Genomic DNA, 17752 nt, shown 5'->3' with positions numbered 1-17752 from the left:
AAGTGTGTACCACAATCACTCATCAAGATCTTCGAACATCCAAATCACGTCAGTACATGTTCAAATAGAAACTTCGTGATAGTCGCACCCGTGCAATCCTTCACCAGCTGTGCTTCTGCCCAATGAGTCAGATACTCTGTCGTAGTGATAATATACCTCGCACCTATCTTTCCTTTTGGTTTAATGGGTCCTACAAAATCTATTGCCCACTTTTCAAAACGTTTCAATGCAATTTTTGGATTCAAAGGAATTTCATCCCTCTGCGATGGCCTGCCTGTTCTTTGACATACATCACATGCCTTGCAATATGCTTTTGAATCATGATGAAGGTTTATCCACCACAACCCTGTGCGTAGAATCTTCTATGTAGTTGCTCTTCCTGCATAATGTCCTCCCGCGACGCCCCCATGAGTGTTCGCGAGGATGCTACTTAGTTCAAACTTAGGTACATACCTTCACAGTAGTTCATCATTCCCCATCTTGCATAGATGCCCAAAAATGACAGAGAAGTCTGCCGCGCACACCACTAATTCCTTCTTTTGCTGGATAGGGTATCCTTCCGGCGCAGTTCCAGTTGTTAGAAAGTGTATTATATCTTCGAAATGTCCATCCGCTACGTGCACAACAAAGAGCTATGCGTTAGGTAATCCTTCCTCCAAACTAGTAGGTTCCTCCCCTGTCTTGATGTGCGACAAGTGATCTGGTCCCGTGTTCAATCATCCAGGCTTCATGAAAACTTCAAAATCGTACTCTTGGAACAATAAAATCCATTTTCAAATTCACCCCCCCAACACAGGCTTATTGTCCAGGTATTTTAGCGTGGAGTACATGTGCATCTGCTTAGGTTGGTGATTTTCATCATAGACCTGCATCTAGGTGCACAGATCATTTTGCCCATCATACTTATCTATCAGTTGCATCTTAGGCTTCCCAAATCATACTCGCATCATTCTCTTACATTCATGCCAATTATCAAAGCTTCCTTTGTGCATACACCACCATCTTGCGGGCGTAGCACGTAGTACCCAGTCCAAGGCTTGGAAGCATTGCTTTTCTGGCACCTCCCTTTAAAATGCATTTAAAAAGGTATCTACATCGTTTAGTCCATCATAAGTAGGAAGATTCCTTTCTTCTGATGACACGTAGCATAGTGATTGGGTCACCATATTACAATTCAATGTAGTTACTTCATGTAACTGATTCTACCATCGTTCTACTTCTTCATAGGAATCCAAAGTGCAGGAACTCTCGCGCTCCCATGTAAGCTTCCCATCCATGGTGGGATACACTGTTATGAAACTAGCTCAAGAAAAGATAGAAAAGATAGATCAACGCCTTAGAATTTAGCCTCTTCGAGGGGGAAACCTCCTTTACATTACATAAATGAACAATTCTTCGATGATACAAATGACAAAACCTCCTTTCTATATATAGGAGTCTAAGGAGTCACAATATAATCCAGCCGACCTAACAATAATAATATAAAGCCACAAAAATAAAAATAGAGGGATTCTATGGGGCACAGTAATAACAATATGGGGGCAATAGGGGCACAACAATACTAATAAGGGGTATAACTACAATAGTAATGGGGTAATCACTAGTATTATAGGGACCCAACATGCCCCTCTCCTTCAAAAAAGTGTTGTCCTCAACGCTTGAGTAGTTCTGGATACTTCTGCATAAAAGTCTCATCCTCCCATGTGGAATCTTCAGCGGATAAGTTCTTCCACTTGATAAGATACTCTGAAATTGATCGATTTCGTAGCTGTCGAGTTCTTGTTTCTGTGACTGCTTCCGGTTCCAATATAATTTTTCCTTCCTCGTCAAGTTTTGGCAATATTGTTTGAACTGGGAGCTTGTCGCCTATAACCTTCTTTAAACATGAAACATGGAAAACTGGGTGCAATCGAGAAGCTGCAGGAAGCTCCAATTTGTATGCCATAGTACCAATCTTTTGCAACACCTTGTATGGACCATAATACTTTGGTGATAATTTATTATCCTTCTTAGCTTGCTTTAGGGACATTTGCTTATATGGTTGTAGCCGTAGGAATACCCAATCACCTACATCAAAACTTCTTTCACTGCGATGTTGATCTGCCTATTGTTTCATTCTATTCTGTGCCAACATGAGGTTATCCTTTAAGAGTTGGAGGACTTGTTGTTGATATTTGATGTGATGTTCCACTGCCTGAACCTTAGAATTTTCTCTTAAATATGATGTGATGGATGGTGGTTGATACTCATAAAGTGCCATAAATGGGGTCATTTTTGTTGCTGTATGGAAGGAAGTGTTATACCACCATTCAGCCAGAGGCAACCATTGACCCATTATGTCTGTTTATCAGATACAAAGCAACGAAGATATCCTTCCAAACATTTGTTTACTATCTCAGTTTTCCCATCAGATTGAGGATGATAAGATGAGCTATGAGCTAACTGAGTACCAAGACAAGAATATTATTCTGTCCAAAAATTTCCAGTGAAAATGGGATCTCTGTCACTTACAATAATCTTTGGGTTTCCATGTAGCTTTTGAATTGTTTCCATAAATGCAGTAGAAACTGTACTGGCTTTAAATGGATGTGATAATGCACAAAAGTGTGCATACTTGGTAAGTCTGTCAACTACCACCATGATGACACTTTTTCCCTCAGACTTGGGTAAACCTGTGATAAAATCCATTGAAACCTCCTCCCAACGTTGGCTTGGAATGGATAAAGGTTGTAATAGACCCGATGTCTTAATTGTTTCAACTTTATTTTGTTGGCAAACCAAACATTCTGCCACAAACTTTTGAATATCTGATTTAAGGCCATCCCAAGAAAATTCCTTCTTAACCCTGTGGTAAGTTTTTAAAAATCTTGAGTGCCCTCCTAAGGGAGAAGTGTGCAATTCCATAAGAATATTTTGTTTTAGTTGGGAATTCTTACAGAGGTATAAGCGATCTTTGTACCATAACGAATCATTTTGCCAGCTAAATGTATCAGACGTAATGGAATCTTGTTGTAACTTTCGAATAAGTGCCCACACTTCTTCGTCATTCTTCCATTCCTCCCTTGCTTCGTTTATCCAATCTGGTTGGATAATAGAAATGGCGCACAACAATGATTCCACATCCTCATCCTTTCTTGAGAGTGCATCTGCCACCACATTTTGCTTCCCTTTTTTGTAGATGATTTCAAAGTCATAACCCAACATCTTTGTGACCCACTTTTGTTGCTCTTCAGAGGATAATATTTGTTCTAAAAAGTATTTAAGGCTATCATGATCCGTTTTTACCTTGAAGTGTCTTCCCATTAGGTAGGGTCGCCATTTCTTAAGTGCATGGAGTATTGCCAACATTTCCTTCTCATAAATAGCTTTGCTTAAAAACTTTCCCTTGATTGGACGACTTTCAAAAGCAATGGGTCTTTCATCTTGCATTAGAACAGCACCAATTCCATTTCCTGAAGCATCACATTCCACAATAAAGGTTTTTGTGAAGTCCAGTGTAGCTAAGACCGGTGCTCGGCACATTGCCTCTTTAAGATGTTCAAAGGCCTTTGTTGCTTCCGGAGTACATGAAAATGCATCTTTCTTCAATAATGTTGTTAGAGGTGCTGCTATTCTCCCATAATTCTTAACAAACTTGCGATAATACCCTGTCAACCCAAGAAATGCTTGTAGATGCTTTATGGATGTCGGGATTTTCCATTCCTTAATGGCTTTAATTTTTCTAGGGTCTACCTTAACTCCTTCATGAGATACAATATGACCCAGATATTCCACCTCCTGGACTCCAAGGAAACATTTGGATATTTTTGCATATAATTGTTTCTCCTCCAATAGTTGTAGCACCCTGTCAACATGTTCAACATGATCCTTCCAAGACTTGCTGTAGATTAGTATATCATCAAAAAATACTAACACAAATTTTCTAAGGAATGGTTTGAAAATTGAATTCATCAAACCTTGAAATGTTGAAGGTGCATTGGTAAGGCCAAAAGGCATGACCAAAAATTCATAATGACCCTCATGAGTTCTAAATGCTGTTTTCAGAATGTCTTCAGTCTTCATTCTGATTTGATGATATCTTGAATGAAGATCCAACTTGGTGAAGTAAATTGATCCATGCAATTCATCCAGTAATTCATCAATGACAGGAATGGGGAACTTATCTTTAATAGTGAGCTTGTTGAGCTCCCTATAATCGGGACACATGCGCCATGATCCATCCTTCTTGTGCACCAATACTATTGGAGAAGAGAAAGAACTTTGACTCGGTTGAATTATACCAGCCTCTAGCATTTCTGCAACCATACGTTCAATTTCACTCTTTTGGACATAGGGATATCTGTATGGCCTGATGTTTGGAGGAACACTTCCTGGAATCAGATGAATAGCATGATCATGATCACGCATAGGTGGGAGACCTTTGGGAGTCTCAAATACCTTGGAATGATTATCCAAGACTTTTTGGAGATTTGGAGAAATAGATGATTCCGATGTGGAAACATCTAGCGAACATAATTGTGCAATTACACCTCTTTGCTCCTTTTTTAAATAATGGAACTTCCTCAGATCATATCTCCACAAATATAGCACGAAAAGTTCTGAAATTCTGGCCCAAGGTTCAGCGCGATTTCTTCTCAAATGGGTTTTTTTGGCAACTTATGAAACATCACAGGAAAAAGTTATAGTGAAAATGCCACGATGACCTGTTTGGAGCAACGAAACCCTAGAATCCAAAGCTCTGATACCAAATGTTATGAAACCAGCTCAAGAAAAGATAGAAAAGATAGATCAACGCCTTAGAACTCAGCCTCTTCGAGGGGGAAACCTCCTTTACATTACATAAATTAACAATTCTTCGATGATACAAATGACAAAACCTCCTTTCTATATATAGGAGTCTAAGGAGTCACAATATAATCTAGCCGACCTAACAATAATAATATAAAGCCACAAAAATAACAATAGAGGGATTCTATGGGGCACAGTAATAACAATATGGGGGCAATAGGGGCACAACAATATTAATAAGGGGTATAACTACAATACTAATGGGGTAATCACTAGTATTATAGGGACCCAACATACACCCAGTATTGGTCTCATGATATTATCTTGTAGATGCAGTCCAGATCATCATCACTCTCATAGTCACGGACTGGTTCTGTATAGCACGATCCCTCAGCAGTATATAGGGGTATTATTACGTGTAGTGACTTCTTCTCAAATATCATCTTCCGCTTCTTCAGATTGATTACCCTGTTCATATCTGTGGCCCAGTCAATTCCCAGGAGCGCTGGGTAGGGATTGCTGTCATCAACAATCTCTATTACTTCAAAATGTTCTAGCGTGCTCGCTCCCTCAATATCCATGGTTACTCCCTGCAATCTCCTCATGGGTATAATTTTCTACTAGTTCACCATTCTCAGCTGAATAGAAGACCATTGCAACTCAGGTCTTCCCATTCAATCCCATGTCTGTTTTGGTAGAACATTCGCATCTGATCCAAAATCCAGAATGGCTTGATCCATCTCGTATTCTCTGATCTACACAGTGAGTCTCATTTCACGCCCCATCCTTGGCTTATGCTTTCCTATCTTTCGGACTACGCACAGTTCACCTGGCGTGATCCCAACACATCTATTGATAACTTGTTGTAACCCTTTCATAGCCTTACTGTCACACAGTAACTTCATACAAGTTTCCAGGAAAGTAGTGAGCATAGAGGGGTCCATCTTTGGTTCTGGTTTATCTTTGATTCTTGAAGTAGAGGCCTCAGCGAAGCTCTTCTTAGATTCCATGAATGCTTCGCAAGCACGCTCCAAATCGAACTCAGCTTCTTTCGCTGGGGCTTTGCGAACCCAGGTACTATCTTCTGGATGTTTTCCCTTGTCCTCTCCCATCGCGATTCCACTTTGGAGCACTGTATTTACATTCATATCTTCCTCGTGCAGCTAAGACCTCATCATCTATAGGTTCTGAGTTGGGGGAGGTGGTAGTGCTCCTTTGTTGCGTATCCAAGCTATTAGCGTAGGACAATCTTCTGTCTCATGATCAAATAGATGCAATACTTGCACGACGAATGCATTGGATTAGTGCAATCGTAGGCATAATGTCCTGGTCCTCTGCAATTGTATCAAATCAATTGTTCGCGACCTCTACCAGGTCCTCCTCTGCCTCGGCCTCGTCCACGCCCCTGAAATATTGTCTGTGCCATCCCTGCATTCTAGTAAAGGGGCCGCATTTTAGCCTAAACCCTGTAGGTGGGAGTTATATCCATCATCAATTCATAACTCCTACAAGTACATTGGTCATGTCCCACCAATCTACAAAAGTTGCAGAACAACTATTGTGGAGTTTGCGTATATTTCTGTAACAAGTGGCAGTTATCCGTGGCATGCTTTTTGGCTACTTGGCAGATAACGCACCACAAAGCAAGTGCCGCGCTAGGTCCTACTTGAGATTCTGGCCTTAGAGGCATCGGTTCTCCTCCTGCAAGGTAATTTGTAAAGGCCGGGCAATGGTCTTTGTCATGACTTCGACTCTTGCATTTCACGCACCATACATCTTTGCGCACTTCTGGTCGAACCATCCTATCCTGCTTCAAGCTTTGCATCTCAAGGCATAGATTCTTCCATTGCGCATCGATCTGTTGAACTCCTAGATTAGGATCTTGCATCAGGGTCTCATGTAGTCTCATGGAAATCTTCAGGGCCTTTGCCCGAGTTTTTATCTTCTGTTGTGACAACGCACTTCTTAAATGTGGTAGTAGCGAAGCCACAAACCACTTGCAATGGTTTCCATCTATCAAATTCATGTTGGCTTCACGGATCATACATTTCAGCCTCTGATCTAACTCCCAAGGCATATCACCTGGTAGCATCATGATCTCTTTGAACCCGACAACCAACTGCGCTTCATATTTAGGCCTGCTAAATTCCCTATTCAGTGCTGCTTCGATGTTCGCTACTCTCGCATTCGGGTTGTTGTTGGAGTAATTAATATACCAGGTCAGCGCGCGATCCTGTAGGGCACTAACCAGTGTTGCTTTCTTTATATGGTCATCTATAACACCTTGAGCTTCCCATATAGCCTTCACTACGAACCAGAATTGGTCCAGATCCTCATTTCCCAAGCCTTTGAACAAAGGAAACTTCACTATGTTCGGCATACTAAATCGCGGTGGTACGGGTGAAGTTGGAGGTGATGGAGGTGAAGCTAGTGGTGGTGTGGGCGGAGCTGGTATTCATGGAATTCCTTGTCTTATCAAATGAATAGCACTTCATGGAGAGACCTTCGTGATCCCTTCCTCGTCCCCTCGCGGAGGTGAAATAAAGGGGCTATTCTCTGGACCCTTATTTCCTTCGTTTCTATAAATTCTTCCGCTTCGCATAAACTTGAACATCAAGGTAACTGTATAACCCACTTTTCACACAACAACATTTTAATCTAAGTATTCAAAGATTTTATGTACTTACCTCGTGGTCCTTTGAAAAAGCGTCGCTCTGCCTCACTGTAGCTGACTGAGGTTTCGACTGTGAACTCAATAACAAATCCTCCTATAATATGATCGAGCCAATGATCGATGGAGTGTGCGATCTTATCCTCCGATGCTTCCAATATTCACACTAGCTTTGGGGTCCACACAATAGGGCCGTCAAGTTTCCACCTTCCTTGGCTATCTTCTAACTTGGCGATCCACTCGTATAGCTCAGTAGGGAAGGACGCGAAAAATATTTCATGGATATTTATGTATAGGTAGCTATCTAAGCACTATTCTTTTGACAGTCGTGGGTTTCTGTTTTCCTGCACCGTGAACTCTTGAATTCTTTTGTCCAACCAACCTTCGATTTCTTTCTTAGTTGGATTCCAATGATACGACATCACACATCTCTTATGTAGATTCCGATCTCGGCAATGGAACCATTTGTTGGCTTGAAGGGGCCTGACCCAGGTTCAACATTACTTAGCCAAACAAATCCCTACACTACTGGCCCTTTCGGCATTAGCCCGCGGAGCGTGGACTGAAGTCTCACCCGAAGGAATATGGGGGGATGATGGAACCAAGTTTCCGCACCCTTGATATGGTTGTGATGTCGGTTTATTCCAACTATACCTGCCTTCACACAGGTTGCTTCGCTCTCTGCTCTATCCTTCAATACCTTCGTGAAGTATTACCATTGACTTTTGCGCAACCCTAACCAAGGGCTGAAGTCCTTTTGCACTGCTGAGGCAGTGAGTTGTGATATCTCCTAAACTACACTAAGTATCTTACTTATCTTATTAATATATCTTAGTTAGCCTCGCGAAAACATATGTTCTTACTAGCATTCGCTTAAAAATATAGTTATACACATTCTTGCATCATATAAGCATTAGAAGTGAAATTCATACCTAATATAACAGATGCATAAACAAGAAATAAAGACGCAGAAATGATAGAATACTTCTCTTTATTAATACTTCCAGATTATTACAGACTCGACTCACCCTGCGCACTTAGCTACGGACTACTAGGCCTCTGCACACTGAGCTACTAAGCTTCTACCTATGCTACGACCAAAAACTTAGACTTACACTTAAGAGCTATCTCGCATACATCTTCATTGATCTTAATCCATGTTTCGATTATTCATTCTACTTAGAGCTTCGCTCTATTTATACAATCCCATGGTCCGCGGACCATGGGTAGATCTTCTACATTCGACATTACATTATCAAAATAAGGGCAGACAACCCTATGACTCTTTAACAACTATGTTCTCCATGCCCACAAAATGCAGAGCCTTTATATTGGAATTACAAAATTGGACCAAAATCTGTCCTCTAAGCCCCAAAATTGCCCTTGGGGGATCCTGCCAACAATTGTATGGGTCGCTGGGTCCGTGGCCCCTCCCCAGGTGTCGAGGCCTCAGATTGCAGTGTTGTAGTGACTACAAGCTGACCACTTCTTTGACTGGGCCGATCTTGTGTATAAGGGTATGGTTGTCCAAATTACATAGGTGCGACAAGGTCACACAAAGTTTCTGCTATGCGAGAATTTTGTGCAGCATTTTTTACGAGAGGGTAGTGATGCTCTGACCATTTTAGCAGTGTCATCGGGTCTTACTAGAGATCCACGGATTAGACGGTGGGCTCCAGTGATGTCGCAGGCTCGTGGTGGTGCGACGAGGTGCTATTGGAATGCCACTGTTGAGGGTTGGTTCATATCCAACCCTCAGATGATTCTAGAGTACCACTATCGGGATGTGGACATTAGGGTGATTGATACATAGGGCTTCTTCCTCATGATTCTTGGGGGCCAGTAGGTATGTGATTTGTTATTTTTGCAATTGTGCTTTTATACATGTATATATATGATGCATTTTTTGATGATGTTAATACCATGTATGTTTTCTTTTAGATGTGGGATCTCGCGGATGACCATTGGCCTACTTGGTAAGAAACAATCCTCGTCGCATGGGTGTTGGTTGTGCGACTCCTGTTCCATAGCGACGAAGAGATGCCAAGGTTCAGGAGGAGCTTGAGAGACTGGCGTAGCACTGTCAGCTAGATATTGGTGGTCCCTATAGAGAGGAAGGTAGCTCATCTACCTCAACGGAGATAATAAAGTTGCGGGAGTAGGCCGAGGTAGCAGAGGCTCGAGCAATGGCTATCGAGGCTTAGGCATAGGCTCAGTTGAGTGATTTAGAGAATGCATGGGGTTGAGGAGTCACCCTACTGTGGGGGATTTATGAAGAGGGGTTGGCTAGTTGGGGGGAGGGAGCTCCTAGAGATTGTTTTGGCACGTGATAGAGCACGACATCCGACATCGCTTTGTGATGGCGGTAGTGATTGCGCATCCCCTCCTAGTACCAGATGCAGTAGTGGGGCCTCTTGCAGTGGGTGTAAGGGCACAACCCCAAATAGAGTTTTTGTATGTACCAAGGAAAACAACCATTATGAGGATGCTCCCCTATTTTTATGACCTATTTTGTTTGGTCTTGATCCAATGGATGTATATATTTTTTGTAATCATATATATTTTTTTGATATATACATATACGAGATGTTATTTTTTGCGGCTCTTATGATATGTCTTGATGTGCATGCTTCTATACATGTGATGTATGCTTGCATTTATGTGATGGATATTATGTTGATGCTTCATGTTTCTTGATGGAGATATATATGTGATAAATTCCAGCCTAGGATTTAATTAGCTATGTGGTTAGCTATATGATTTTCATCTCTTGGTATATGCATAAATGTGATATGATAAAAACCATGAGCAAAACTTTGTGCATGTAGATATTTCCAAAAGAGGAATGGATCGTGAACTTTGAAGGTTTTATTCAACTGTGATACAACAAGATGGGAATCAAGGAATAAATGTTAGTGACTAATACCTAGACAGGAGTCATCGACCAAGAGGCCTACGATGATGTCATACTTAGCTTTATTATTGGTATCCAACCCTATACACAGTCCATTGGTGAGACATGGTGTGTGGTCAGGAGAGTATATGGCCCAGGTTGTTGTAGCAAGGTTTTGCGACCATAGAGAAGCACCATCAATGAACTCGTGGTGATTGGTTAGTAGATGATCCATCTTTGGCACACGATGAGAGAAAGGTTTCTGAGTGTATCCCTAATGAATTGGTCATCATAAAAATAAGTCATGGTGCATAAATTTTCTTTCTAGGGCTAATTGCAATGTTATGGATGGATTTTTTTAAGATAGAGCCCAGTGACAGGATCTTTGTGGGAAGTCACATCAGGCTTTGCTAAGAGGTATGCCCCCTTGAGAAGGAGATGTCTGAAAATGTAAGGGCTCTTCCATAATGTCTCGAATTTCCCTAGTCTTAACGCTTCTTTGGAAACATCGTAGCGAAGGACTAACTCCCCCCCAGTAAAGGACTGGGCGTGACATTGTGGTCAAAAGTGGTTTTCGTCTAATTTTTGTGTGCTTCATTATGCTAGAGAGATTCTCGTTGACTTTCATCGACATGTTCTAGTTGTACCAACCTATGTTCTAAAGGTGTAGTGTCGGTGAGAAGTTCGATGTATAAGTGCAAGGTAGGGATATCTCACTCAATTTGGAGGACAACTTCGACCCCATAGACTAACTATAAGGGCGTTAAATGTGTAGATGCTTTGATCGACGTGCGGTACACCTGCAGGGCTGAAAAAACCATATGGTGCCAACGGATTTTGTGGTTGTTCACCATACGCTGCATCATTTTTTTGAGGACTTTGTTGACAAATTCTACTTGCCCATTGGAATGAGGGTAGTATGGGGAAGCAAACCTGTGGGAGAAACCAAGGTGTTAGGATAACTCTTGAAATATTTTGTTCTCTAAATATTTTCCCTAATTGGATACCGAATCCTTGGGAAAACCAAACCATCTTATGACATGGTTAAAGAAAAAACGTGCAACAGTTTTTGCAGTGTTATTTTACATGGGCATGGCCTCAACCCATTTGGTGAAGTAGTCGATGAAAACCACAATGTACTTATGTTTCCTGAGGATGGGGTTTGTAGGTCATGAAGTTTATGCCCCATTTGTAGAAGGGGTCGACAACAATGATCGGGTGTAGGGGAGATGGTGGGGCTCATGCCTTATGAGTGTATCTTTGGAGCTTCTCACATATCTTGACTGCTTGGATATAGTCATGGAAAAGGGTGGGCCAGAAATAACCGATACAAAGAACTTTCTAACTGGTGGCCATCCCTGAGAGGTGGTCGCCAAAATCCCTGTTGTAGCAATCATTTAAGACATGCTCGAATTGTTTGTGAGTGAGGAATCAGTGGAGGATGGTGTCGACGCGTCGTCAATAGAGGAAACCCCCCATAAGGAGGTTATGGGGGGCCTGGTGGCATATGCACTTCTTGTCACCACGAGTAAGCTAAGGTTTGAACTTCTAAGTTTGTAAAGAGAGGAGGATGTCACCATACTAGGGGTCATATGTTGATATTAAGAACAAATGTTCGTTGGGGAATGCATCATTAACAGGGAATCCTTGGGTCTCTGTTGGGAGATCAGTGATGAACTCGATGAGGATAAGGGCCTTATTTCTCTTAGGGGAGGAAATCTGAAGATCAAATTCTTGCATAATAATGACCCATCAAGTGTATTCTTGGTTGATCATACGATGAGTGAGAAAGTATCACACAGGGTTCATATTTGCTACTACGATGGTGGTTCATAATATTATGTAATGTCGAAGCTTCTATACAGATTTGATGAGGGCTAAGGTTTTTTTTAGGCTGGCTCATACTTCAACGAAGGCCCAAACGGGTTCTTGCTGATGTAATATATTATGTACTCTCTTGGACCAGTACCCTAGCGATGGCTACCTCAGATGGTGAGAGGTATAGAGTGTAGTCCTTGTTATGGTTAGGAGGGCTAATCAAGGGTGCCTGAGACAATGTGTATTTTAGGGCTTCAAATGAGTCATGTGCCTCCTTATCCCAGTGGAAAGGGATATCTTGATGAAGTAGGCTCAAGAATTCGCATGCACAGGTGGCATAGTCAGGAACAAAGTGACGTAAGAAGTTGTCCTTACCCTGCAAGCTTTGGAGTTGCTTTAAAATTTTTGAAGATGAAATTTCCTTGATGGATTGGACTTTGCGAGGGTTGACTCTAATACCTTGCTGGGAAATAATGAATCCTAGTAGTCACCCTATGTTAACATAGAAGACACACTTGAGAGGGTTCAAGCGTAGGTTATATTGTCGAAAAACAACAGATAAAGGTCCTCCAAATGGTCATCGTGATTTTTGGATCATACAGTAAGGTTGTCCAAATAGGAGAGAATGAAATGAGCCAGATCATGGAAGATATAATTCATGGCTCACTAGAATGTGGCCCCAACATTTTTAAGGCAAAAGGGCATCACTCGATATGAAAATGTTCCCCATGGAGTTGTGAAGGTTGTTTTATACTGATCGGTTTGGAAAATATGAATCTAATTATACCCAAAGAACCTGTCCATGAAGGATAGGGCCTCATGACCTACACAAGCATCGATAACTTGGTCGATGAATGGGGTAGGGTAATTTTCCTTGGGACATGCTCTATTTAGTTCTCCAAAATCAATTCAAACTCGTATGGTTCCTTGTTTTTTCATGATAGGTACAGGGTTAAAAAACCAAGATGTCTAAGCGATAGGATAGATGAAACCAACTTTGTGGAGTTTCTCAATTTCCTACTTGATCACTTCTTCCTTAGAGGGGTATAATTGACATTGTTTCTGCTTAACAGGGTGGGTGTTAGGCCAAGTGTCAATATGATGTTCCATAATGGTGGGGCTGAATCCTGGCATTTCAGAGTAAGCCCATGCAAATATATACCTATATTCTTGGAACAGGGCAGTGTATGAGGCCACCTCATCCTGAGAGAAAGCCACCTCCAGTGAGATCTCTTTAATTATGACAAGTTTTCATGAAATATTGACATTAATGGTAAGTGAAATATTTTCCATTTTCCCTTCCTCGAATGCATCTAGTGTCAAGATGGGATTCTTAAACCAATCTACATGTCGTGAAGGCATGAAATATTTTGATTCTATGGCACAAATATCAAGGCTAGGTGAGTCAGTAGGTACAAATTATTTTTTAGGTAGAAAGTACAAGTGGTGGTGCATGGCATCCCATGGACATTTGGGTTCTGTCATGGCTCCTATAATATCTTCATCTAAGTGAGAAAATGTTATCTAGTGTTGAATTGGGTTATGCAGGGCCTTGAGGTTGGAGTTCAGGCCTAGCTGTGCTGGTTGACAAGTAAGAATATGATTCAGTGGTTGATGTCGTAGAACCTAACGAAGTTGACAATGTGCAAATGGGATGGATCTGCACTATTGGTAATGGTACCATTGGTGTGGTGGGTTTAGAAGTATCGACACCAAAAAATGATGAGCAAACAAAACGAATCAAGGTTCCTACAGATGAGGAAATGAATTGTATGTGATGCTACATGTCGTCAGCATTAGGTGGTGGTATAATTTCCATAATGGCAAGTTGATATTGAGTGAGAGTAAGTTCTTGTAACCTAGGTGGTGTCGGAGGGGTAAAATGTCTTCCTCATGATGAGGTTGGTGTTGAATCCTAAGTTGTCTAAATGTTTGCAACATATGACATGTCTCAGAACTATGAGAGTTACTGGTGCAAATACTGCACACAAAATTAGTGCTAACACTATAAATGGTGTGGGTGTCAATATCGTCCATAGCGTGAGAAAATGACACTTGGTTGGTGTCACGAGGTGGGGAAACCTTGGGTGTCAAAAACATATGGATATTAGTATCAACATGAGGACTGTTCCCAATGTGAGGTTGTCTCAGTGATGCTCTCACTACTCGAAAATGTGGAAGATACTGATAGTTCTGCGTATGGTGTGCTTGAGAGAAGATGTGACATTGATGGCATGAATGTCTAGCGTGGTTATGTCGTGAAATATGGACCAACAAGCGAAAGACGATTGTAATATTTCCCAATTCTCGAGGTTGATCTACCAAGTGGTTGGGTTTATTTCATAGGGTGCATGTTTGGGGTGACTTTGACAAAGTTGCCTGAGGCCAAGGTCCGGGTAACACCGGGTAAGATGGTTCCCTGAAAAAATGCCATAGCTATAATGTCTGCATTTGGTTCTATTGCTCAGGTTGGGGTGTAGGTTAGGGTAATACCTCCTAAATTCCTGTAACTCAGGACATTGGTTTAAGAAATGGTCTAATATTTTGCATAAAGCGCACATGGAGGCATGTTGGGGTGTCACCGATTCTAGTTTTCATCATGCATGGCTAGAGGTTGAGGGACCATAAGAGGGATATGAGCAAGAAGCTTCTTCCCTCGTGACATAAAAATGGTTTTAGACCCATCATATTTCGGTAGTTATGAGGTCACGATATTGGCTTGGGCGAGTGCACCTAACATATCTGGATATTGAGGGATTTCAGGGCAATGATGAGAGTAATGCCCGTATTTCACGCACATGGCACATGAATGATTGGTACATAATGCCTTATAACACGTAGGCATGATATTTTTTCCAACAGGGGGAGGAGGATTTGTTAGTGCTTTTAGGACATGCAGGACAAATTTTAGCTTGTCTGACTCAACGCACATATTGGTGGGGTGCCCAACTACTTCACACAAAGAACAGGGTGGAGGTACCATAGAGGAGGAATATTTTGAAGCTGCCACCTTCTTTCCTTTTTACTTATTCTATTTTCTGACACCAGTTGGTATCGTGGTAGTAATTTCTTGTTGTGGGGTGTTATCCTGAGGAGGAGGTACAAGAATGATTCACATATAGGTGATACCTGAGCTTGCCAAAATGGTCTGAGGGGTTAGATACCATACCAGTATCACCAGAGCCATATTGGGCAATGAGAGTGTTGCGATGACCTTATGTGAGATAAATCCAGGTGGAGGGAATAAGAAGGGTGTTTGGTTGATAACATATGGTGAGAATGCAGGATCAGGAACAACATTGTTGTTGGTATCTGAAACTGGTTCCTAATCTTGATGGGTGTTTGATGAACTCATCATGCACACTGGGGCTCCTGTGGCTGGAGGGATATCCTCTATCACAGGTGGGTCTCGTGGGAATGTCCCGAGGAGCGTTGATGGATTACATTGGCAAGGGCTAAATTCAATGTAATTTGTGACTGTTAGTGTCTGTGAGTCACCAATGATCAAATGTACTCTTTCGATGTGGTTGATGGGTCATTATGTAAAACTGTTATATTTTCAAATAAAATTTGATACCTCTTGATTATCAAATGGTCATTGGTTACTGTCTAGGTCATTTCTACTCTCTCCACTTGTTCAAGGTCACCATCACTCATCATAATCATGTCATCATTTCCTATCCTAGGTCATCAAAAGAGTTAATGTGTCATCATATAGGTCATGGTCTAGGATATACATTTGATGGTCATCATTATTAGTCATGAATATATATTTAGGGAGTCATGTCATCCATTTGGTCATCGTAATGGGAGTTAGAAATTATGGAAAAAAATAAATCAAAGTGGCATTTCCTTTTGAAGAAATAATGATGTATGTCAAATCAGTCAATTGTCATTTTCTCAAAAGTACACATGATGTCATGTTTTCATCAAGCTAAAATTGAATTTTTGAGTTATAATGGAGAAATAAAGCATTTAAAAAACTTCATTTCCTCCTCCAAGAGCTCCTCTCTACCATTGTGCCTCATCACAAACATCAGAAGTTCGAATTCCATCACCAATTCCTCAGTTTGTCAGTCTGTTGCATTTCTGGCAGGGTTGCTGCGTTTTTGTTTTGAAGGTTGAAGGGAGAAAAGAAAGGGCTCATTTCTAACTCTACAAGATTCAAACACTCTTGGAAAAGTAAGTAAACCTTTCATCAAACCTCTGATGCAATGTTTTCCCTTTGAAAGTGATTAAATCCCCTCTCTTAGGGTTTCTGCTATGTTTTTGTTGCATTTTTAAGTTTTAATGGTCTTTGCTTCATTCCAAGGATAAGTTCCATATTTTTCTACCCAAATACACTTGTATACACTTATTAAACCCTCCCCAATCAGTTCCCATACCTATTTCCCTCATCCCATCATTTTTCCCCAAAAACCCAAGCCATCACTGCGTTTTTGCTGCATTTTTGGGTTTTCACTATGTTTTTCATTTTTTCCCCTTCTTCCCTCACACATTATAAGAAATTTCACTTCCAAAGTATCCCTGAAATCTACACCTACCCCTCAAATTTTCCGTAACTCCTATCCCTTCCATTTCCCTCCCTAAACTAGTTGCTCTGTTTCCCTTGTTTTGTAGCCCTAGACCACTACCCTTTCTCCTCTCAAAATAGGATTTTAAGTCAATAAAAGCCAAAAACATGGCTAGTGAAAATAATAAATACAACAATAAGGGACATATCTCAATATATGAGCCAACTCATATGCAAGATATGAATGCTTCAAAGTTCATAAAGAGGTCATTTGAACAAGTAGGTTGCCTAGGGTTTTGTGAGAAAGTACAAGAGGTGGGTTACCATTATTATACGACTAGTCTATTTGCCACTAATTTAAAGAGGAAAAATACCACCATAGTAGGAATGGACTTCCTAGTGTCAGCAGAGATCATAACTTCAACAACTACTATCCCTAATCAAGGTTACACCTTGCTGCCACTATTTTAGGCCACTCGCTGCACTTTTGGGACAATTTGATTTCAAGGAAATTTTCAAAGGGTTTGGAGTAGGTATTTGCAGTACTTGATGACTCCATGGTGTAGTATACATCATAAGATTTCCAACCATACCCTTTGCAGCCAAAACATCATCCGGGAAGGCCTCCAAAACACTCTCTAAACTTCAGTTGCACTTTTGCTGTGTTTTTAGTGACCAATTTAAAACTTGGATTATGAATAGATGGGAATGAATTTCACAAAAATGAGAGCAATGTTTCTTCAAAAGAACCTTATCTACAAAAAACTCTCCCATTTTTGTAAAATTTTTTATGTTTGAAGGGATATCACTCCATCTTTGATCCCTATTTTTATTAAAAAATGCAGAAATTTGACCCTACAAAAACACAACAAGTACTCGCTACGCTTTTTCTCAGAGGCTAAAAATGAACAATGGAAAGCATGTGGAGATAGATCTGCAAATTTTACATGCTAGAAAATATTTGGGGTCACTTAATAGCTCATAAATTTTCAGAAAACACCAAAAAATGCCTATTTTCCTCCTTTTTGCCACTGTTTCAGAGGACTCACTGCACTTATGGAGTACTTGT

Source organism: Pinus tabuliformis, chromosome 3_2 (assembly GCF_031772625.1).
Source record: "Pinus tabuliformis cultivar Carrire ecotype Pingquan chromosome 3_2, CPIR1, whole genome shotgun sequence".
Lineage (NCBI taxonomy): Eukaryota > Viridiplantae > Streptophyta > Pinopsida > Pinales > Pinaceae > Pinus > Pinus tabuliformis.
This window is presented reverse-complemented; position numbering follows the sequence as displayed.